A 25715-nucleotide genomic window follows, 5' to 3' on the forward strand; every position below is an offset into this window, starting at 1 on the left:
TTCACATTGAATCTGAACCAGTATAAAAACTCTGGTATCTTTAATTCCTGCATTTTACTTCTGCATTTTAATTTTGCACTTTTTATTATCTCGCTATTACATCTAGTCGACTAATTGGAAAATCATTCAACTTATAATAATTAATTTTAAAACCCCCACCCCCTCTTGTACTTTCAAAGTTTTGTTTACTGCATACTTTATCAGATAAGAAAGGAATAGATTGCATTTTATGATAAGGCATATGATCTAATCTTTGGTGCCAAAACAAATCCATCTTATTGACAACAGAAGTCTGATTATTAACATTAAGTTTGTCAGATCATCAAAATATAGCAGGACGCATAACTTATCATGTGAAATAAACCGCAACAATAATTTTCTCATTGTTCATCCAGATATTTTAGTCGCTGGAACAAGGGTATGTCTGTGCAATTATTTTTCAGTTTGTTTCGATTACTCAACATGTTGTCTGCAAAGTCTTGCTTCCATCAGTTGATGATTCTTCTTTCTCCATTGTTCTTGAACGTTGAGTACTCTGTTAGTTTACTTCCAGTTTCAGTTGCTCAAGGCGAGCTGTGCTTGATGAGAGGTTAAAATCTGGCGAGTATTCAGCTGCAGCATTGATTGGCACATTATTGCATCAGATGTTTCAGGTTTTATGAATGAAAATTTCTTGCTTTCTATGGCCATAGGCACATTTCCCATCATAGTTTAAATTTTCACTGCTATGCATGTACTATAAGCTATGCCGCCATTGAAAGTGACTGATGCTTTTGCCAGGCTGGGCTGATCAGAGAGTCCCCTACACAAGAATTCTTGGAGGATTATGTAAGGATAGTGCTCCAGAAAAGTCTTGAGAACCTATATGCATGTGGAGGTGAGGAACATAAGTTTCTCCCAATTGCTACTTTGTGAAGTCGTAATTATTACGTTGGCATCTGGAAACATGCTTTCTTAGAAGTCCTGGAAAGATGATTCTCAACAACAAGTCTACAGTAAAGCACGTAAACTGTCCATTCCTTTCAATGCTGAAACTTCTCAAACTTGTGGTAATTGCAGTTGATGAAAATGATACTCACAAGACATTGATTGATGCAATTCCAAAACTGCTGAATTGGATACGTTCCTTCCAATGTTCAGAGGTAAATGGCTCCATATTTTATTAAGCCTGAATTGTTGTTAAACACTATCTTGAGGCCATGAGTAACTACGCTGGAAAGGTGGGGTTGTGATTTTGAAACTTTAGAATGGTGTCCACTCCTTGTTAAACTTAGATTAAATTAGGCTACTTTGTTCAACAAAGCATGCAGTCCTATCAAGAACATGTCTTCTTCTTTTTTTCAGAAAGGTGATGGTTTATGGATTGTTTACAATTTTTGTGCTAACACTTGTAAAACCCAAATGAAACAATTGAAAAATATAAAGGATACGGTACCTAAAGAAAGCATAGTTAGAGCCATCTCCAATATTTTAGCCCTACTCCCCTATCTATTGCCTCCTCTATGTTGTATTGTGGCTACCTGACTTGCCGGGGGTGTTTGGTTTTGGTTTCGGAGTGAAATAGAACATATATTCCCTAAGTTGGAGTCTTAAGTTGAAAGAGTTGACCGTAGTTTGACTTTTATGTAGACAACTTCGGAATTGAGTCTTGACAGTTCCAATAGCTCTATATGGTAATTTTGGACTTAGGAGCGTGTCCGGATGTTGATTTGGATGTCCGTAGGTCGTTTTAGCGTGAATTGGCGAAAGTTATAAAATTTAAGGTTTCAAAGGTTGGGATGTTTGACTGGGAGTTGATTTTATTGATATCGGGGTCGAATTTTGATTCTGGTAGTTGGAATAGGCCAGTCATGTCATTTATGACTTGTATGAAAAATTTGAGGTCAATCGGAGTTGTTTTGGTATGAGTCGACATTAGTTTCGAAATTCGAAAGTTCATAGTTCCATAGGCTTGAATCGATACGCGATTCGTGGTTCTAGTATTGTTTGATGTGATTTGATGCTTCGAGCGTGTTCGTATGATATTTTAGGACTTGATAGTATGTTCGGACGAGATCCCGGAGGGCCCAGGTGTGATTCGGATGGAATCCGGATCAGTTTTGGACTTAGTCTCATTGCTGAAGTCCCGGGCCTGCTGGTGTCATCGCACCTGCGGAGGGATTGACCGCAGGTGCAGAAGGTGAAGCGTAGAAGTGAAAAGGAGAGCCCAGGGTTGGGCTCGCAAGTGCAGACACCTGGGCGCAGGTGCGCCTCCGTAGGCGTGGGCATTTCTTCCGCAGAAGCGGAATTTGGGAAGGGCTTGTGGGCAGGACCGCAGAAGCGGATTCGCAGGTGCGAGCAATTGTCCGCAGAAACAGAACCCCTAGAGTTATGTGGGAACCGCACCTGCGATGGTTTTTCCGCAGGTGCGGCGTCGCATATGCGACTAAAGGGTCGCAAAAGCGGAATCGCTGGGCAGAAAATATTGGGGTAAGAAATCCTAACTCGATTTTGGTTAAATTACATGAATCTATTGTTGTTTTCATCATTTAGTTATTGTTTTGGAGTTAGAAATTTGGGAAACATTTGTGAAATTTCTTAGGCTAAAATTTGGGGATTTAAAAAGAAATTTGAGATCGGATTTGAGTAATTCTTAGATGGTTGAACTCATTATCGAATGGGTGTTCGAATTTTATAATTTTGGCCGGGTTCCGAGAAGTGGGCCCGGTTTGACTTTTTGAGTTGACTTTTTATTTCTTTACAAAGATCGTAATTTATTGTTCGAAATAATTTTCTATAGTTTATATTTATAGTATGAGGTTGTTTTTGCTAGATTTGAGCCGTTCGGAATTGGATAATCGAGGAAAGACCTACTAGTGAATTGAGTTAGCGTGATTTGAGGTAAGTATCTTGCCTAACTTTGAAATCTCCTTACGTTATTCCTAAACAAAAGGCAAGGGGGCAAGATTGGAAAGCAGGACTGATTACACGAAGGTGTCCCTTCCATTATGTCAATCAAGCCAGCGAATTGATGCAGAGATTTACAGACTGGTTGAAGACGGATGCAATGATTCCAAGCCATTCAGATTAGTTGGAATTGATATTCCAAAGTCGTTATTTACCGAGCTTATGGACTCTACTTCTGAACTTGCGGATGAAGTAAGTTATTAAGTTTGTTTTTTGAATTGATTTTGAACTGTATTTCCTAAAACTTCAGCCTTATATTTGTTTTAAAGTTTTTGTACTATAATTTGGTAAACTTGAGACTTATGCATGCCTAAATTTTTTAGTTTATTTGCTAAAATTTCATACTAAAAGATGCTGAAGTTATGTCCTGTAGTTTGTACTTTAGCAATGAGTTTTTCCCTAAAAACTTCAGACTATAAATGCTGAAGTTCTTTAGTTCATTTGCTAAAATTCAGACTAAACATGCTGAAGTTTTTGTCCTGCAGTCTCTAGTTTTGTAATGAGTTTTTTGCTAAACTTTAAATTAAACATGCTGAAGTTTTTTAGTTTATTTCCTAATACTTCATACTGAACATTCTTAAGTTTTTGTCATGCAGTTTTGTATTTTTGTAATGAGTTTTTTCTAAACTTCATACTTATGCATGCTGAAGATAGATAGATACATGTGTGGTTGTATGGGTGCGGATCTAGAAGTATGATATGTCATCTCCTAAATCTTAGGATTGGGGAATTAGGAAAGGTGGTCAGGTACGGGTGCTAAGATACCACTAATAAATGTATAGTATAACATATATATTTATATGTCTAATTCATTTGAGAGATCATCCGAAAAAAACAAATACAAATAAATTACTTTAAATATCTAAGCTTTTATTCCATACGTATATCACATACAATTAAAAAAATTCAAAATACTTTATCTGAATACTTATGTAAAACCCAATAACGTTGTATGGAGTTGAGTGTTGGCCAGTCAAGATCGTTCATGTCCAGAAGATGAAGGTAGCAGAGATGAGGATGTTGAGATGGATGTGCGGGCATACCAGGCTAGATAGGATCAGAAATGAGGTTATTCGCGACAAGGTGGGTGTGGCCCCTATTGAGGACAAGATGCGGGAAGCACGACTTAGGTGGTTTGGTCATGTGAGGAGGAAGAGCACAGACGCCCCGGTAAGGAGGTGTGAGAGGTTGACATTGGAGGGCCTACGGAGAGGTAAAGGTAGGACAAAGAAGAGGTGGGGAGAGGTGATTAAGGTGGGGAGAGGTGATTAGGCAAGACATGGCGCAGCTTCAGCTGACCGATGACATGACCATTGATAGGAAGGTATGGACGTTGAGGATTAGGGTAGTAGAGTAGGTAGTCTAGAGTGTTTATAACAGTAGTATTGGCACACAGTCTCGATTTATATTGGTAGTAGGTTTTCATGACTAACCATTGTTTTCTTTCATTGTTGATCATCTTACTGTCTCGTTGTTTTATTCTGTTTTTATATGACTTTTTGGTATTGTCCCTTATTGTCTTTATTTTCATTAATGTGGTGCTTATGCTTTCCTAAGCCGATGGTCTATTGGAAACAACCTCTCTATCCTCACAAGGTAGGGGTAAGCTCTGCGTATACACTACCCTCCCAAACCCCACGGTGTGGGCTAATACTGGGTATGTTGTTATTGTTGTTATGTAAAACCCAAAATTTTAACCAAATACACAGCCAACCTATGCTTCTCGGCCATAGTTGTAGCCAATGCAGCCTAGGTGAATTAACCAAGTGCGGTGATATCTCACACCCATGCCCTTATCAATTTGAATCGACTTTGGTGCAGTGGTTTTTTTTTTTTTTTGAAGGATCCATGTAACATAGGCAACACGTGTCCTTTTGCCATGTCCATCACTATTTTCTACTTCGTTGGTGGCTAGTTCTTTGTGTTTGATTCTCAGTACATCTTGATTATAATTTGTGCACATTCTCACATTTGTTCCCACATTGATTTAATTCCTCTCCTTGTTTACCTAACATATTTATGAGCTTAAATTATGTTAGGTTTCAGAAGGCCCAAGTATCGATTTTGGAAGTGAAGATGGAGTTAATTAGAAGATTAAAGTATCTGAAGTAAGGAACCTTCTATCTTTCTTGGTAATGCAGGCTTGAGTTAATACTTGCAATCTATATCTTTTAAGGCTATCCATCTTGAATAATTTAATAATCTTGAGATACGAACTTTGTTAGTTCTCAGAAGCATATGTTGCAAATATTTCTGATATACAAAGCATTAACCACATCAGGATGATCATTATGAATGGTTCATTCCAATTTAATAATGCAGGCTTGAGTTAATACTTGCAATCTATATCTTTTAAGGCTATCCATCTTGAATAATTTAATAATCTTGAGATACGAACTTTGTTAGTTCTCAGAAGCATATGTTGCAAATATTTCTGATATACAAAGCATTAACCACATCAGGATGATCATTATGAATGGTTCATTCCAATTTAATACATTTATCTCTAACATTAGTGTCCTTTTGTATTTATGATTTGTGATGAACAAAATAAGAAATAATCGATAAGCTTTCCACACAGCAACCTCAAATTGAAATTTAATATACTGTAGTGTCGCAACTGGAATATGAAAGTACATGTAAATTGTCCTCCTAAAGTATAACGTTAAGATTTTTTTAAAAGAAAAGATTCATTAATTGATGAGTTATGGGACATCAGATATAAATTGTGTTTGTAAAGTTTATGGTAGCGAGATTGTTAGAGGATGTCTAGTAATGAGCAACCAATGGAGCATGTTAATCTAACATTTAACTAATATTACATTCCCCAAGTGGTTTACATGATTTGTGCTTCAATTCAGTTAGCTACATGCACTTGGGATTGCTTTCTTTAACCAAGATTGTGCCTGAGTTTATATTCTTTTCATTTTGGATGTCCTTAAATATAGGTACTTGATATTGAAGAAATGGCATGGGCCCCAAGATATGGGTTGAAAGGCATGATTGATGCATCCTTGCGAGTAAATGTAAAATTCAACACCAGTAAACATAATGAGATGATTATGCCTCTCGAATTTAAAACTGGGAAGGCAACAAATGGACAGGCAAGTTTTCTTGAGCATTTGCAAAATAGTACCACTTAGTTGTGAAGTAATGATAATTTTCCACTTTACATGTTCTTGCTAGGCACCTAACCTCTAGGCTATCGTTGGCATTACATTCTGCAGACAGCTATGGAATATAATGCTCAAGTGATGCTGTATACCCTTCTAATGTCAGAAAGGTGCACCGAACCCGCCTATTTGCATAATTATTCACCTACTGTTGGCATATGCTGTACTGCTATGTAGATTTTCCTTTAGTTCTTCTTCATAGATTCATCTCATTGCCTTCTATTTTTCTCTTAATTAGATACTCGCAGCATATTGGACATGGTCTCCTGTATTATCTGCACACAGATCATACGCAGGTAATGATTTTGATTAGTAGGTGAAAACTAGCATCTGTAAGAATTATAAAGATTGCTTTTCTTTCTTTTTTCTCTGCAGCCTTCTAAATTACACTTCATTTTGCAAGGGAATTACTGTTCGAAGATGAATGCGCCGTAATGAAGTTGCAAATGATCTTCTCAAGACCACTATAACTCAACAACTGCCACAAATGTTACAGGTAAGGTATCTCCGTCTCATCCTGTTATACTTGGGATAAATACAGATAGTGTTTGCTAGAACTGAATATTTTGCATTAGTACTGTCTAGTCATTGAATATGTGGCTGATCAGTTTCCACACAATGGCGTGTTGTCCACTAAGCATTCAGGGCCCGCATTTCCTTGTGTCCTTTTATTATATTCTGTTCGTGCACAGTCCTGTAAGTTTATAGAAATTGTTAAGGTTAAAAGGCTCTTAATTGTATTCTGTAACCTGTTCTCTCTGGTACCACATAAAAATCTCTACTGAAATATATCCTCCCCCTCCCCTTGGTTTAGTTGTCTTCATAGAGGTGAATGTTTTGCCCGCTAAGTGTAGTTCATTCCGAATACACCTTCATAATTAGTATTGAATACTAGTTCTTCCTGTAGAGACCTAAGCATGGTTATCATCTTCCACCACTATCCCAGGCCACAATCATTTATCGCCTTAATTATAAAAGGGATCAGAAAACTGAATTAGCTTATTACCTGACCAAGAGGAACTCATTTAACAAAATGTTCTAGATATTATTAACTTATTATTCTGGTGACTTCTTTCTTTTGATGCAGAGTCCAAATATGTGCAGAGGCTGTCGACACCTCAATGTCTGTACCGTTTATCATAAGGTAATTTGAGAAGTTCTCAGGGTCTTCTTAGTGACAAGCATCCATTGTACTCTTTTACGTATATAGATTTTCAAAATAATTGGTTAAAGGGGCTTCCATGTTTACTCAGTTTTCAATCCTAAAACATTTTAGTATTTTTACCTCTGCTCCATGCTAAGAAAATGTTCTCCTTTGAAAATGATCGAGATTCTGAGAAAATCAGATGATAAACCATCTATAGAAGAAAGGAAAGGAGCTTAGTTGTTGAAGTCAGTAACTAAATCCTTTGGTTGGCGAATGTGCATGTGATAAATATACAGAGGTATCTTCATCAAAATAAATATACAGAGGTAATATGCTTACACGCACTGTAGTTCTCTTCTCCTAGTAAAACCTGCCATGTGGTTACAGTAACATAGGTGCTTGCTGATAGAAGAAGGGGTAATTAACAATCAAGAGAAAGTTATTGCCTCAAATGCCATGTTTAGAATACTAGCATTAGGCCTGATTCCTGAAATATATCAAATGACTGTAAACTTTGACATTTATGCTACAACTAGTACTTATTTGGAACCTGAATTGAGGCAAAAAGAATGCATTTATAACATCTGTGTTAGAATTCTAATCATGTCAGGTCTTATTTTTCTTGACAAAGGTGCCAAAACTTGGTGCACGCCTAAGAAGCTAGACATGTAATCAAGGCAATCTAACGGCTTTTCTGAATACGAATCAATTTGCCTAATAATGAGGAGTCAGCATTTTGCAGTGTGCAATGTGGAAAGGACTAAAGGAACATATTTGAAATCGAGCAGCAATTGCTTCCTTTTTTGTTACTGTGAATTTTGAAAAGAAGAAAAGGCTTCTTGTATTTATGTGTGTGTTTACATCCCATGAGCAAGATAATTTATACAAAGCTCCTGATGCTAATTAAGGTAATAAAATAAATCTATACTATCAATCCAGTGATCAAATCAAATCAAATCAAATCAGATCTCCTAAATATAATCAAATCTCTTGAAATCATGCTAATCAACACTCCTAAATCAAGTCTGAATCATGCTAATCAACACTCCCACTCAAGTTGGTGCAAAGATGTCGCACATGCCCAACTTGCAACTCAAAGTATGGGAAGTTCGCTTGTTGAGACCTTTGGTAAACACATCAGCTAGCTGTTTCTTCGATGGCACATGAAACAAACTCAAGACCCAGTTGTAACTTTTTCTTTGATGAAGTGTCGATCAATTTTCACATGCTTTGTTCGGTCATGTTGGACTGGATTATGAGCTATATTGATGGCAGCCTTATTGTCACAGTATAAGGAAAGTTTTTCTTTTTCAGACAATCTCAATTCCTGTAGTAGCTTTTGTAGCCAAAGCAGTTCGCAAACACCCTGGGCCATAACTTTATATTCTGCCTCCGCACTTGATCTACCAACTACACTTTACTTCTTGCTTCTCCAAGTAACCAAGTTTCCTCCTACGACCGTACAGTAACCGGATGTTGATCTTCTGTCATCTAGAGATCCAGCCCAATCCGCGTCTGTAAAGACTTCTCTTTGGAGGTGATCATGTTTGAAGAAGTAGACATTTCCCTGGAGCAGACTTCAGATACCGTAAAATGTAAAAGACGGCTTGCATATGAGGATGTTGGGGATCATGCATGAACTAACTCACCAGGCTAACTGAATAGGCTATGTTTGGTCTAGTGTTGGAGAGATAAATGAGTCTTCCAACCAGCCTATGATATCTCTCCTTATTAACTGATTCTCCAACTCCGCTTTGTAACATGTGATTGCTTTCAATGGGCGATATGTGGGTCTGCAACCTGTCATACTAGTTTCTTTCAAGATATCCAGAATATACTTCCTTTGAGAAATAAAGATTCCTCTTTTGGATCCAGCAATCTCAATTCCCAAGAAATACTGCAATTTTCCTAGATTCTTGATCTCAAATTTATGTGCCAACAACTTTTTCAATCGGGTCATCTCATCTTTGTCATCTCCTATCATTACTATGTCATCAACATAAATTATGAGAAGAGTGAGTTTATCCGTTTGATGTCTCATGAAGAGGGTGTGATTATCATTGCGTTGTTGGTAACCGAAGAAGATCATTGCTTTACTAAATCTGTCAAACCAAGCTCTAGGGAATTGCTTCAGTCGTATAAGGCTTTCTTCAATCTGTATACCTTTCCTTGTGTCACGACCCATTTTCTGAACAAGCCGTGACCGGCACCCGATCACTAAACTTGACCGAGCAAACCATTTGCGCTTATCAAATCTATTATAACTTAGAACTTTATATGCAACAAGGCAATACTTTTAATTAATTTAAATATCTAGAATAAACAAACTCAATACATTATTCATAGTAACCAATGAAAAACTGCTAAGTTATTATCAAAAACATCTGAATCTTAACCCACTGACTGTGTCTATGAAGCCTCTACTGATAAACTGACGCATTGCTCAGGACATGAGATTGCCTGGCTAGTTCTTCAAGTAAACAAAGAAATAACTAAATAAAGATGACTCGAAGGAATACTCCACGAACAAAAGCGGAGCTCACCAATAGCACTAGAAGAGAGGGAAGTCCTAACTTGTAGCCTGCTCGCATGCAAAACCGGCTCCTACGTTATACCGCAGACCAACATAGGTTCCCAAAAGAGAACGTCAGTACCATCCATTTACTCAGTGAGTCGCAACGACCGGGGACGAATTACAAGCAAAGATTCTAAATGCATGGAAAACATAAAGCTTTTAAGAACAATTCTAAAATAATTACATAACAGCAGTTTATGAATATTTCAAAAGAAATTCTTTACTTTTTCTTTCTGAAAAAAAATTACTTTACTTCATACTTCGGGAGTTCTAACTATTCTGACTTATTTCTGTCTTAGTCACCGTGTGATCGGCACAGGTTCGATCCCAACCTGATCGAATAGGCCCAATCCACGAGGTGACACTCGCTTCATGGTTCTCAGCGCTCATGTATCATACCTTAGCCTGGCTAAGTAAATTCTCAGCAACGAGACCCTCGGCTCGTGTGCTCCCTACTTTGGCACAAGTAGTTTCAGGAAGTCAATGCTTTGGTCAGGATCCTCGGCCTAGACGATGACCCCTTCTCAGAATAGAAGATACTCCCAAATATCTTTTCTTTCTAAAACTTCTTCTTGTGACTTTTCAAGTCTAAATCTTGTTTGAAAGTGATCTATCAATATTCATAATAACATTCTTGAGTGTATACATAGCACAAGCATGAAATAAAATTATTCAAATTATCTTTAAAAGTTCTATCTAACTCTTGAAGTTTAACTACTTAAATTTTCAGAAATTTCGGCAGAGTCTTTCTTGTAAATTGGACTATCAAAAAAAATATCCCTGGCACCAATACTACAACTACACCAACAACAACCAAATATACCATAACATGCCATTCATTGGAACCAAAGATAGCTCATAAAATAACTTCTCACTCTCTGGCAAGGAGGTACATCACAGTAATGAATCAAACTCTAAATCAACACACTTTAGCAAAAGTAAATCACCTTAATGAATTAAATGTATTGTATTAAATTATTTAATAATTAAATATACTCTAACATAAACTAAATTACTTCAACAACAAAGTGTAATCTAGCAAGGACATAAATACATGCTAACTTGTATTTAATAAATAAAATATAAATGTCAAGCCAAACCTAGGTTTACATACCTTGTTCCTCAAATAAATAAGGATACTTCTTCCCCATATCTTCCTTGACCTCCCACGTAGCCTCTTTTGAATCATGATTACTCCACAAAACTTTTACCGATGTTATATCTTTTGTTCTCAACTTTCTTACTTGCCTATCGAGTATTTCTATAGGTACCTCTTCATAAGTCAAGCCTTCTTTAATTTCTATGGTATCGGCATGTATTATATGCGACTCATCATGAATATATTTTCTAAGCATAGACACATGAAAGACAGGATGAACAGAGAACAACTCAACGAGCAACGCTAGCTCATAAGCTATGTTTCCCTTCTTTTTTATAATCTCATAAGGTCCGATAAATCTAGGACTAAGTTTTCCTTTCTTACCAAACCTCATAACTCCTTTCATTGGTGAAACTTTCAAAAATACCTTGTCACGAACCATGAACTCTAAGTCACGATGCCTCTTATCAGAATAAGATTTTTGACTACTCTGAGCTGCTTTTAGTCTTCCTCTAATTAGCTGAACTTTCTCTAAGGCCTCACAAACAAACTCTGGACTAATCAACGGCATCTCTGCTGGTTCAAACCAACCCACTAGAGACCTACATCTTCGCCCACACAATGCTTCATAAGGAGCCATACCAATGCTGGCCTGATAGTTATTATTGTAAACAAATTCTATAAGTGGCAAGTGATCATCCCAATTATCTCCAAAATCTATAACACATGCTCGCAGCATATCTTTGAGAGTTTGAGTGGTCCTTTATTCCTGACCATCGGTTTGTGGATGAAAAGTGGTGCTCAAGTTGACCTTGGTACCTAATCTTTTCTGAAATGCCTGCCAAAAATGTGTCGTGAACTGAGGGCCTATGTCAGATATGATTGAAACTGGAGTACCATAAAATCGGACTATTTCTTTGATGTACAACTGCGCATACTGCTCTGCAGAATTTGTCGTCTTTACTGGTAGGAAATGCGTGGACTTTGTCAGTCGGTCTACAATAACCCAAATTGAATCATGCTTACGGTATGTGCGAGGCAGACCTACTACGAAATCCATATTAATCATCTCCCATATCCACTGTGGTATCTCTATATCTTGAGCTAGGCCACCAGGCCTCTGATGCTCGGCTTTGACTTGCTGGCAATTCAAACATTTGGCCACATGATCTGCTACTTGCTTCTTCATGCCTTTCCACCAATACAACTCTTTCAAGTCCAGATACATTTTGGTAGAACTTGGGTGGATAGAGTACTTCGAGCTGTGAGCTTCTTCCATTATGGCCTTCCTAAGACCATCTACATCAGGCACACATAACCGATCATTCAACTTCAAAACTCCATCACTTCCTAGAGTGAAAGCAATAATTTCTTTGTTTCTAACTCCTTCTTTTAACTTCACTAAGTACGGATCTTTGTCTTGCTTAGCCTTAACATGCGCAACAAGAGAGAATTGTGCTGAGGCATAAGCAGTTATACCTCCTTCTTCGGTCTCATCCAATCCAATTCCATCATTTTCTAGTTTGTGAATTTCTCGACCCAAAGTTCGCCTTTGTACTGCAAGATGGGCCAGGACACCCATTGACTTCCTGCTAAGTGCATCTGCTACCACATTAGCTTTGCCCGGGTGATAAAGGATATTGATGTCATAATCCTTCAACAGCTCGAACTACCTTCTTTGTCTCAAATTCAATTCTTTATGCTTGAAAATATACTAGAGGCTTTTGTAATCTATAAACACTTCAGAATGCTCGCCATAAAGGTAGTGTCGCCATATATTTAATGCAAACACCACTGCTGCAAGCTCCAAGTTGTGTGTGGGGTAGTTTTTTTCATGATTATTTAACTGTCTGGAAGCATAAGCAATAACTTTGCCACCTTGCATAAGAACACAACCATAACCAACTCTGGAGGCATCACAATACATTGTGAACCGACCTGAACCTATCGGCAAGGTTAACACAGGTGCATTGGTCAACCTCTTTTTTAACTCTTTAAAACGCTGCTCACAAGCGTATGACCACTGGAACTTAACTGCTTTCGGAGTCAACTTAGTTAATGGAGTTGCAAGTGAGGAAAACCCCCCTACAAACCTTCTATAGTAGCCAGCTAACCCCAAGAAACTCCTGATTTCGGTTGGTGTTGTCGGCCTAGGCCAGCTCTTGACTGCTTGTCTTCTGAGGATCAACTTTTATGCCTTCACTAGATACCATGTGGCCTAAGAATGCCACTGACTGCAACCGGAACTCACATTTTGAAAACTTGGCATAAAGCTCATTCTCCTTCAATGTCTGCAAGGCTATCCTGAGGTGTTCTGCATGATCTTCCTTGCTCTTAGAGTATACCAAAATATCGTCTATAAACACGATAATAAAGGTATCAAGGAATGGATTGAAATCTTTGTTCATGAGGTCTATGAATGCAGCTGGAGCATTTGTCAACCCGAAGGACTTCACTAGAAATTCATAGTGCCAGTAGCGAGTTCTAAAGACTGTTTTAGATATATCCTCTTCTCTTATTCTCAACTGATGGTACCCCGACCTCAAGTCTATCTTTGAAAAGTACTTTGCACCCTGAAGTTGATCAAATAAATCATCAATTCTTGGCAGTAGGTACTTGTTCTTAATGGTAACTTTATTCAACTATCGATAGTTGACACACATTCTAAGAGACCCATCTTTCTTCTTGACAAACAGGACCGGGGCACCCCACGGTGAAACACTCGGCCTGATGAAGCCCTTGTCAAGAAGGTCTTTCAACTGTTCTCTCAACTCATTAAGTTATGCTAGAGCCATCATATAAGGAGGTATAGAGATGGGCTGAGTGCTTGGCATGAGATCGATGCCAAAGTCTATGATTCTTTCAGGAGGAAGTCCGGGAAGGTCATCTCGAAAAATTTTTGGAAATTCTCTAACAACTGGCACAGATTGAAGAGCTGGTGGTTCTGATTTTGCATTAATGATGTGAGCCAAATAGGTAAGACACCCCTTGCCAATCATTTGTTGTGTCTTAAGGTAAGAAATAAACTTACCTACAAGTGATGCTGAACTACCCTTCCCCTCTAAGACTTCTTCATTTGGAAATTGAAACCTGACTATCTTGGCACAATAATCTAACATGGCATAGCAGGAAGACAACCAATCCATACCCATGATCACATCGAAATCCACCATTTCTAACTCTATGAGATTGGCCTCGGTGTTGCGACCTTGGACTGAAACTATACAACCTCTATAGACTCTTGTGGCTTCCACTGACTCGCCAACTGGAGTAGACACTAGGAATGGCTCACTAAGTTGTTCAGGTTCTAGCTCGAGGTTAATTGCAAAGTATGGAGTCACGTACGAGAACGTTGAACCTAGATCAATTATGGCATAAGCATTATGTGAGCAGACTAGAAGTATACCTGTAATAACTTCTGCATATGCCTCTGCACTCTGACGATCAAGTGTAGCAAACAAACGGGATTGTCTCCCTCCCTGAGTAACTCGATCTGCATCTCTGCCTGCTCCATGCTTTGCCTGATTATGAGAACCACGAACCTAAGGTGGTGCAACTGTAGTAGCTAAGGAACTAGAAGGACGAGTTGATCCCCCACTGAAATTACGTCGCAACTTTGGGCAGTTGGCCTTTATAGGACCAAGGTCTCCGCAATGATAGCAACCATGAAACTTGAGTTTGCACTGACCTGAATGTTGCCGCTTACATATTTCACAAAGGCCTTGTTGTTGTGAATGTTGCTCAGCATGACTCTGGCTATGTGAGGATGATGTCCTAAAATTCTAATTATGGCGATACTGGTTTTCATAACTCTGAGTACGTCTGAAGGAAGACCCACCACCTGACTGATGACCGGACTGAGCTGGTGCTAATGAATCCTTATTGGAGGAACCCCTTCTACCTCTGCTGGATGTACCATTAAACCTGCCCGATGTCCGGGCTTTCTTGTTATACTCTTTTTATTCTCTCCTTTGTTGTCTGTCTTTTTCTAAGTGCATGGCGAATCCCACAACAGAGGAGAAGGCTGTTATTCTTACCGCTGCAGCTAATGTCGTATCCTTAATATGGTAAGCTAAACCGCCAACAAACCTGCGGATCTTTGCTTTTTCTGTCTTAACCATGTGAAGAGCATGCTTAGCCAAACTTATGAATTTTATGTAGTACTCTTGCACACTTTTATTCCCTTGCTTGAGCTGCTCAAACTCTGTAGCCTTAGCTTCCCTATCCTCTTTAGGTATAAAATTAGCCATGAAGGCCTCTTCAAATTCTTCCCAAGTAGGCGGACCATCATCTTATCTCTTTCCTTTTCCCACATCTCAAACCAAGCGCCAGCCACATCTCTAAGCTGGTAGGCAGCCAGCTCCACAGCTTCATCATCAAATGCCTTCATCGCTCGGAGGGCTTTCTTGACACCCTCCAGCCACAACATTGGATCTTCATCAACTATAGTACCATGGAACAATGGAGGACTCAGCTTTAAAAATTTATTCACTCTTGAGGACTCAGAATTATTCTGTCTATTTGATTGAGGTAGAATCTCATCTTTTATTTCGTTCTGGTTGGCCATCAAGGCTTTAAGCATCTCCATTGCACTGTTGACAGCATTAAACATCTGACCCACCTCTGGAGATATAGGTGTCTGAGCCGGAACTGCTGTTGGGGGTGGCACTGGATCCTGAGCTATTTGTTCATCATGCTCCACCCCTTCTTCATGTTTAACCGTGGGTACTTGAACCCCTTTGTGGATTTACCCTTCCTTTTCTGAGTTGAAGCCTTCTTAGTTCTACCTTGAGCCACAATAATAGCAATAGTCTCTTGAGCAGCATCCTAAGTGTCGGTGTTAGAGTTGCGAGTACGAGCTATTTCTGCGAGTTTTTGAGAAACAAATACATTAGATAATTTCTTAAGATAGGCTCTACTGCACGATCTAAAGTATGGAAAAAAATAAGACTTTTCCTAAATGCTTGTAGCCTCCTGATTATAAGTATGATGCGCTTCAAACCCATAAACAAGACTTTACTAACACAGCTTTATAGACCCCTAGGACTTCATAAACCTGACACTCTGATACCAAGTTTGTCACGACCCATTTTCTGAACAAGCTGTGACCGGCACCCGATCACTAAACTTGACCGAGCGAACCATCTGCGCTTATCAAATCTATTATAACTTAGAACTTTATATGCAAGAAGGCAATACTTTTAATTAATTTAAATATCTAGAATAAACCAACTCCAAAACTTTATTCGTAGTAACCAATGAAATACTACTAAGTTATTATCAAAAACATCTGAATATTAACCCACCGACTGTGTCTATGAATCCTCTACTAATAAACTGACGCACTGCTCAGGACATAAGATTGCCTGGCTAGTTCTTCAAGTAAACAAAGAAATAACTAAATAAAGATAACTCGAAGGAATACTCCACGAATAAAAGCGGAGCTCACCAATAGCACTGGAAGAGAGGGAAGTCCTAACCTATAGCATGCTCGCCTGCAAAACCAGCTCCTACGTTGTACTGTAGACCAACGTAGGTTCCCAAAAGAGAACGTCAGTACCATCCATTGTACTCAGTGAGTCTCAATGATTGGGGACGAAATCTTAATAAAATATACATTACAAGCAAAGATTCTAAATGCATGAAAAATATAAAGCTTTTAAGAACAATTCTAAAATAATTACATAACAGCAGTTTATGAATATTCTAAAAGAAATTTTTTTCTTTTTCTTTCTTAAAAAAAAATTACTTCACTTCATACTTCAGGAGTTCCAACTATTCTGACTTATTTTTGTCTTAGTCACCGTATGATCGGCACGGGTTCGATCCCAACCTGATCGAATAGGCCCAATCCACAAGGTGCCACTCGCTTCATGGTTCTCAGCGCTCATGTATCATACCTTAGCCTGGCTAAGTAAATTCTCAGCAACGAGGCACTCAGCTCATGTGCTCCCTATTTTGGCACAAGTAGTTTCAGGAAGTCAACGCCTTGGTCAGGACCCTCGGCCTGGACGATGACCCCTTCTCAGAATAGGGGATACTCCCAAAAAAATTTTCTTTCTAAAACTTCTTCTTGTGACTTTTCAAGTCTAAATCTTGTTTGAAAGTGATATATCAATATTCATAATAATATTCTTGAGTGTATACATAGCACAACCATAAAATAAAATTACTCAAATTATCTCTAAAAGTTCTATCTAACTCTTGAAACTTTAACATGTAAGATCACGTAATAAAGCATAAAAATATGAAAAATAGATGATTATACTTCTCGAGAAAAATATATAAGCTTTAACTAGAATATACTTAGCCAGCATGTATTCACACGTTCCAATTAAGCACATGTTGACTCTTTAAAATATTCTATCAAATACTTTGTCGGCGTGTTTGTTTGTGAGTAGAATCAATTTAATAAAGGGTTATATCCGCTCATCTCATTTCTTCTTTCAAGCAACAATGTAAGTTCCAATTCTTGTAATCAACTCAACGATCAAATACTACAACAATAAGTCACAATTACTATCCAACTTTCCCAAAGTATTAATCTTTTCTCAACTCTAAGAACTTTAGGTTCAACTTCTAAATTTCTAAGTGTTGGGGTGAGGTCTTGTTCTAACAATACTTTACTATCTCTAACAACCTTAACCCGTTATAACAATCCAATAAAAGTAAAGAATTTATCTTATAACACCAAAAACCTAACTAGTACTTGATGGGTGTTTTTGAGGTTTTGTAAATTTTTTCTATGAATTCACCCCATTAGGGTGTTAGATTCTAGTGTATAATGATGTTATAGCTTACCATTCCATAAAAAAATATTTACCTCAGTCGTGGCCTAAAGAAGGTCTTGCGGAACTCTCACAATGACCTACACATCTGTCTTGCTCTTTCTTCGTAAACGATGGAAAGGGTGTTGGTGATGGGTACCGTTATTGGGTTTAAAGGGTCTGACTTTTACCCTTTAAAATAATATTTTATATCACCCATTTTTTCTTAACCCAAATAAAAGAGGAAAGGCTTAAAGCATAATAGAAACTTTGTTCCGTGGGTGTTCTTTTTTCACGTGAATTAGCTGCCAAGCCACTTTGTGGGCTTTAGGCCCATAAATCAATTATTTCTTTCTTCTTTTTTTGTTTTTTGTTTTTTTTGTACCCAGCCACGTAGGAACTTAACATTTCATGGCATAGCCCAAAATATGATCTTTGATATTATAATACATACTATTTGTGTCCCATAAGTTAGAAAATTTTGAGGTATGTTACACCTTGACTCTGTGTAGTATCAAATATGAGGAATCTCCATATACACCTCTTCTTCTAAGTCTCCATGAAGAAATGCATTATGTTAGAATATCTATGTGAATATATATGTAATTAGTCGCAGTCCCGTATGTAATAAGAGTAGGTTATATATTATGTGTATTTATAAATAGGATTCATTGTATTACAATTAATATCAATAATAGATTTTTCTCTCGTGTATTCTCACATGGTATCAGAGCTCACGTGAGAGATTCATCGCGGTGCAAAATTACCAGCGACTCCGGGAAGAAGAAATCAGTTAATCGGAAAATTTTTCGGTGACTGCAGGTCTGTCCGATTTAAATGTTCTTTTTTGTCGGTGTTGTGCAAAAACCACCACCACCACGAGACAGATCACCCTCCGGCGACCAACCCCGAAAATAATTTCCTCCAGAATACCTGTCACGAGTCGCTGACATTGAATTTTCCGGCGAGACCTCTGATCTATGCGCCGACACGTACATGCTTTTCCGGCCATTTTTGGCCCAGCTTCTTCAGGACAGGTTTCTCGGGAGGTGATTCTGAGCCTGTCCATATAATTGTTTTATCAATCCGATGATTTGGAATTTTCTGGCGAGCTACAGTGTTTTTCCTGTCGTGAAGTGTGTTTTCCCAGCTATTTCATCTGTTTTCCCATAGGAGTTATTGAGTTCTTCTATTTCAAGTGAAGACCTTGATTTTCTACTCCATCTGACTAAGAAAAAAATAAGTGTTCTGATTTGGCATTCCAAGGTTCACCATACAATATTTAGCCAAGAATTTGAGAAATTGGTTGTAGCAAAATGGGATCCAATACTATGAATAGTTAGATGGTCTCTTTACCAGATTTTATCGAGTTCCTTTAGTACAAAGCATGTAAACATACGTCTTCAAAGATAGCTTCCGTTGTTCAAACAGGTAATAGTGTAACTTGTGTCTCCTAATCTTCATTCTCCGAGTCTTGGGTCATTGATTCAGGTGCATCTGTTCACATCTCTGGTAACAAATATCTTTTCACTACTATTTCATATTCTCAATCTCTTCCAACAGTCACAATGGCCAACGGGTCTCAAACCATGACAACTGAAATAGGTCAAGCAAGTCCACTTCTTTCCTTACCTTTAGATTCAGTTCTCTATGTTCCTGGTAGTCTTTTAAATCTCATAGTCATTATTCGATTAGCTAAATCACTTAAATGCTCTATTTTATTTCTTGATGACCTTGTTTTTATATAGGAACGCAGTACAGGACAGATCATTGGTACCGGGCATGAATCAGATAGACTTTATTACCTTATCCTTGCAAAATCACATGGACTCACAACTTGTCTTCTTTCAACAACTTGTCTTGTTACTAATTCATAAGATTTATTACATAAACGGTTGGGACATCCTTGTTTGTCAAAACTTCAGAAAATAGTATCTGGTTTATCTCACTTGTCCACTCTAAAGTGTAAGTCATGTCAACTCGGTAAGCATACCCGCTCCCATTTCCCTCAGCGTCTTAATAATCAAGCAGATTCACCTTTTACTTTAGTTCATTCAGATGTTTAGGGTCCTAATCGGGTCAGTTCTACCTTGGGATTCCGCTACTTTGTCGGTTTCATTGATGATTATTCCAGGTGCACTTGGATATTTTTGATAAAAAAGCGATCTGAGTTATTTTCTATTTTCCAGACCTTCCACGCTGAAATTCAAAATCAATTTGGAGTTTCTATCTGCATATTTCGTAGTGATAATACCCTAGAGTATTTGTCTTTCCTATTTTAGCAGTTTATGAACTCTCATGGGATTATTTATCAAACATCATGTCCCTACACATCTCGACAAAATGGGGTAGCTGAAAGAAAGAATAGACATCTTATTGAAACTGCTCGTACCCTACTCATACAGTCTCATATTCCGGTGCATTTTTGAGGGGATGCAGTTCTTACACCTTGCTATCTTACTAATCGTATACCATCTTCAGCTATCCAGAATCAAGTTCCATTCTCTGTCATGTTTCCTCACTTACCTTTATTCTCTTTTTCACCTCGTGTCTTTGGGAGCACGTGTTTTGTTCATAACCTTACTCCAGGAAAAGATAAGCTAGCTCCTCGTGCTCTTAAGTGTGTATTTCTGGGTTACTCGAGAATGCGAAAGGGGTATCGATGCTATTCTCCTGATCTCTAGCGGTACCTTATGTCCTTTGATGTTGCATTCTTTAAAACCCAATCATACTTCACAGTTCCAGGTAATCACTTAGATATTTGTAAGGTGCCACTAGTTCCATATTTTGGAGATTCAGTCACTATCTCCCATTCATCTTCCTCTACAACTCCTGTTCCACCACCTACAACTCCAGTTGCAGCTCCATCACCTATAGCTCCAGTTCCACCACCTAGTCCAGTTCAACCTTATGCAGCTCCACTACTCCTGACTTATCATCGTCATCCGCGCTCAGCATCAGGCCCACCTGATTCATGTCATGCACCCGACCCTGCTAATACTACGGACTTGTCTCCTCTTAGTCAACCGATTACACTACGAAATGGTATATGATCCACACTTAATCCTAATTCCCATTGCATCGATTTAAGTTACCATCGTCTTTTATCAACCCGTTGTTCATTTGTATCGTCTTTGTTCTCTGTTTCCATCCCTAAGTCTACAGATGAAGCACTGTCTCATCTAAGATGGCGACAAGCTATGATTGATGAGATGTCTGCTTTACATACGAGTGGTACTTGGGAGCTTGTTCCTCTTCCTTCGGGTAAATCGACTGTTGGTTGTCATTGTGTACGCAGTCAAAGATGGTCCAGATGGCCAGGTTGATCGACTTAAGACTCGTCTTATTGTTAAAGGGTATACTCAGATATTTGGGCTCGATTATAGTGACTTTTTCTCTCCCTTGGCTAAAATAGCATCAGTCCGCCCTTTTCTATCCATGGTTGTTGTTCGCCATTGGCCTCTCTATAAGTTGTACATTATGAATGATTTTTTCACCATGACCTTGAGGATGAGGTTTATATGGAGAAACCACCTGTTTTGTTGCTTAGGGGGAGTCTAGTGGTCTTGTATATCGGTTGCGCCGGTCCCTCTATGGTCTAAAGCAATCTCCTCGAGCCTAGTTTAGTAAGTTCAACATAGTTACTCAGGAGTTTGGCATGACTCGTAGTGAAGCTGATCACTCTGTGTTTTATCTGCATTCTGCTTCAAATCTCTGTATTTATCTGGTAGTTTATGTTGATGATATTGTTATCACCGACAATGATCAGGATGGTAATACTAAGTTGAAGCAACATCTCTTTTAGGACTTTCAAACTAAGGATCTGGGCAGATTAAAGTATTTTCTAGGTATTGAGGTCGCTCAGTCTAGCTTAGGTATTATGATCTCACAACGCAAGTATGCCTTAGGCATTCTTGAGGAGACAGTAATGACAGGCTGTAGACCTGTTGACACTCATATGGATCCAAATTCTAAACTCATGTCAGGGCAGAGGGAGCTGCTTAGCGATCCTGCAAGATATAGACTGTTGGTTGGCAAATTAAATTACCTCTTAATGACTAGACCTGACATTTCCTTTATTATGAGTGTTGTAAGTCAGTTTATGGATTCTCCATATGATAGTCATTGGGATGTAGTTGTACGCATTCTTTGGTATATAAAATCAGCTCCAAGCAAAGGACTATTGTTTGACGATCAAGGCCATGAACAGATCGTTGGATACTCAGATGCTGATTGGGCAGGATCACTTTCTGATAGACATTCTACGGCTGGATATTATGTTTTAGTAGGAGGTAACTTGGTGTCTTGGAAGAGCAAGAAATAAAATGTCGTTTCTCGGTCTAGTGCAGAAGCCGAATATCAAGCAATGACTATGGTAACATGTGAGCTAGTTTGGATCAAACTGTTGCTCGAAGAGTTAAAATTTGGTGAGATCAGCCAAATAAAACTTGTGTGTGATAATCAAGGATATCAAGTTGCCCTTCATATTGCATTGAATCTAATGTTCCATGAGAGAACTAAACATATAGAGATTGATTGTCACTTCGTCAGAGAAAAGATACTCTCAGGAGATATTACTACAAAGTTTGTGAAGTCGAATGATCAGCTTGCAGGTATTTTTATCAAGTCCCTCACTGGTCCTCGTATTAGTTATATATGTAACAAGCTCAGTATATATGATTTGTATGCACCAGCTTGAGGAGGAGTATTAGAATAGCTATGTGAATATATATGTAATTAGTCATAGTCCCGTATGTAATAGGAGTAGTTTATATATTATGTGTACTTATAAATAAGGTTCATTGTATTACAATTAATATCAATAATAGATTTTTCTCCTGTGCATTCTCACATGTTCTTCATATCAAATTATTACAAGTCCCAATCAAGATTAGCTAACAAGATAAAAAAAAATTCTAATAGTGTTCATCTTAGCAACAGGGGCAAATGTCTCTTGATAATCCACTCCATAAGTCTGAGTGAATCCCTTAGCCACTAATCTTACTTTGAATCATTCAATTGAGCCATCAGCTTTGTGCTTCACAGTGAAGACCTATTTGCAGCCAACCAACTTCTTATCTGGTGGTGAAGTGACAAGTTTCCAAGTTTCATTTTTTGACAAGGCCTTCATTTCTTCAATCATAGCTTGCTTCTATTTAGGATCTGCAAAAGCTTCCCTCCATTCTGGGGAATAGACATAGAAGAAATAGACAACGCAAAGACTCTATAGGAGTGAGACAAAGAATTATATGAGACAAAGTTAGGTAAAGGGTATTTGGTGGTGCAAGATCTGACTCCTTTTCTGTGAGAAATAGGCACATCTAACTCATTAGAAAATATAGATAACTCATTAGTAGAAGAAGGTGCACCTTCGGTAGATTGCATGATGGCTTCTTCTGCTCTATTTTTCCTTGAGTAAATTTTTAAATAAGGCCTATTCAAATGCCCAATAGTCTCCCCTTGAATTCTTTCTCCAATTTCACTTTCCCCTGTAACAGTATCATCAAAAGGTCCAGTAACGGTACTAGGTAGAATCACCTCTTCCTCCTTACTGCTCTCTCCCTGAAGAGGTGATGAGGTAATACTGAAATAGGGCTCAGATTCTCGAAAGGTAACATCCATGCTAACAAAGTATCTCCTAGAGGGAGAATGATAACATTTGTAATATTTCTGTGTCTGAGAATACCCAATGAAAACACACGTTATAGTTCTAGGATCAAGTTTCCCAGAATTTCTAGTGTGGACAAAGCAAACACACCCAAACACCTTTGGAGGAACAGTATATTCATTCTTACCCTTTAAAATTTCCAGAGGATTTTGAAAATTGAGGGGTTTAAGTGGCATTCTGTTGATAAGATAGGCAGCCGCTAGAGTAGCATCCCCCTAGTAAGGTTTTGGTAGATGCATGGTGAACATGAGAGATTTTGCTACTTCTAACATATGCCTATTTTTTTTTTCAGTAACCTCATTTTGTGTACTAGTGTAAGGATAACTAGTCTGATGGACTTTCCCATTGGACTCCAAATAAGCACCAAATCTTTTATCTATGTATTCGCTGCCATTGTCGGTTCTCGAGATTTTCATTGTGGCATCAAACTGATTATAAATCATCTTATGAAATGACTGAAAACAAGAGAAAACTTCACTTTTGGCTTTTAACAAAGGCAGAATAGCCTAAATGGCACTTATACTTGTACCGCTTTGTCATGCCGGTCCCCAAACTTAATAATTTATTAATTTAACACTTACACTCCTTCAAACCGTGTATAATAAACGCTTATGACAGGAGGTCGATCCTATGTGTCATATTTGGCTTTGGTGCGTGATTCACACGCCTGTAAGAGGCGTGAGGGCAGTTGAAAAAGTCCTAACAGTAATAATGTGGACTATTTAATAGCCATCTTCTTTTTTCTACCTTATTTTCCATTGTTGAATATTACAGAAGCTGATTTCTATCCAAATATGATGCCTTCTTCTTTCTCGTGTTAGCTTCAACATTGAAAAATAGAATTTCTTTGTTGGGATTCTTCATTGCTTATCAATTTCTGCCATCTCCTTTTCTTTTGAAGGTCGATGTTTTTCTTCTTATCTCGCAAGAAATAAGCTACTGTCGCGTCTTCTCCTTCTGCAATGAAAAAGGAACCTTTGTGTTACTGTGGAGTTGCTGCAGATTTTAAAATGTCACGAACACTCACCAATCCTGGAAGAAGGTTCCCAGGCTGCCGAAGATATGAGATTGGTGAAGGTTGTGACTTTTCCCGATGGGTTGAGATCGGTACATTGCCTGATTTTTGTAATCTGATCTACTCTTTGCAGGGAAGGGATAAAGATTGCATTCTGCTATCCTTTGTAAGGTCAAGTGAAAATCCAAGAAACTACATTTCTTCATTGCTTGGAGACTGGCACAGGATTAATGTGGCCCTTACACGTGCTAAGGTTTAGATACTGTTCCTCTAAGAAATTTGACTGAAATTTTCTCTTTTTGAAACTTTGTGAAGTTCCTCAGATTATATGGAATAATGTACTTCTCTTTTGATTGAACAGAAGAAGTTGATAATGGTAGGTTCATGCATTACACTGTCAAACGTGCCTCTGCTAAAACTTCTCATAGAAAAGGTGGAAGAGCAAGGTGGCATTTTCTCATAAGCCAGAATTGAAGAGATGATGGTAAAGATGTTGTGCCCCCGCCCCTCCCTCTCCCCCCCCCCCAAAAAAAATGAATTATGTTGCAATCATGTAAATTATTGCAAAATCCAGTCCTCTTAGGGGTTGCATTTTTGTATTCTAATGCAAATGTAAATATTAATGCTCTTCTTGTGTAAATTACAGTAAAAATTCCTGCATGAAATGAAATTGTTCAAGGTTAAACTTCACATTTCACGAATGTCTGTATATCATGTATCACATTGCCAGTCCAATGCTGGTAAATTGCTATGGGTCACCTTTCTTCATTAACCGAAATGACAGACATTGGTCAATATAGGCTATTTAAATTTGCACCTCCAATTTCGTTGCATTATGTTGTCATTATTCATGTTTACCCGAAAAATTGAATAACGTTGAATTTAAATATGGTTCTAAGGGTATGCAAATTCCTTTGATACAAAATGATAATACAGGTATTTTTGCTATAAATGGGAATAATGGACGGGAAGACTCAAAATGAAATAGGAAAACAAGCACAATGAAATTTTAATATATCCCGGAAGACCTGTATCTATTGCAGTCTATCTCCCTTTTTATAGTAGAGGGTCACTACTTTATCTATAACAACATAATAAAATAATACATATAGTGGAGGACCCATGATGGTTTGTCTCTTCCTTGAATCTCGCCAAGATTCTCTCCATCGGTGCAGTTGTAACGGCTCTTGTCTGCGAGCTTGGCATTGGCTCGAGCTCGGTGTTAGATCGAACCCCCAGTCTTGGTTCGAGCTCGGTTCTGCCGTGGGACATCGATATTCAGGGCCTGTGTCGATCGGTGTTGTCCCGTAGTCTGATTCGGACAC

The 25715-nt window shown here is 38.2% G+C and overlaps 1 long non-coding RNA gene across 1 annotated transcript; it reads left to right on the plus strand.

Moving 5' to 3' along the window:
• Positions 1-6142: 6142 nt before the first annotated feature.
• Positions 6143-8045, plus strand: LOC107776061 (uncharacterized). Its single transcript, XR_001645872.2, has 4 exons — positions 6143-6229; positions 6358-6415; positions 6523-6615; positions 7207-8045. It is a non-coding gene; the product is annotated as an uncharacterized LOC107776061 (long non-coding RNA).
• The last annotated feature ends 17670 nt before the right edge of the window (positions 8046-25715 follow it).

The sequence above is a fragment of the Nicotiana tabacum genome, chromosome 19 (genome assembly GCF_000715075.1).
Source record: "Nicotiana tabacum cultivar K326 chromosome 19, ASM71507v2, whole genome shotgun sequence".
NCBI lineage: Eukaryota > Viridiplantae > Streptophyta > Magnoliopsida > Solanales > Solanaceae > Nicotiana > Nicotiana tabacum.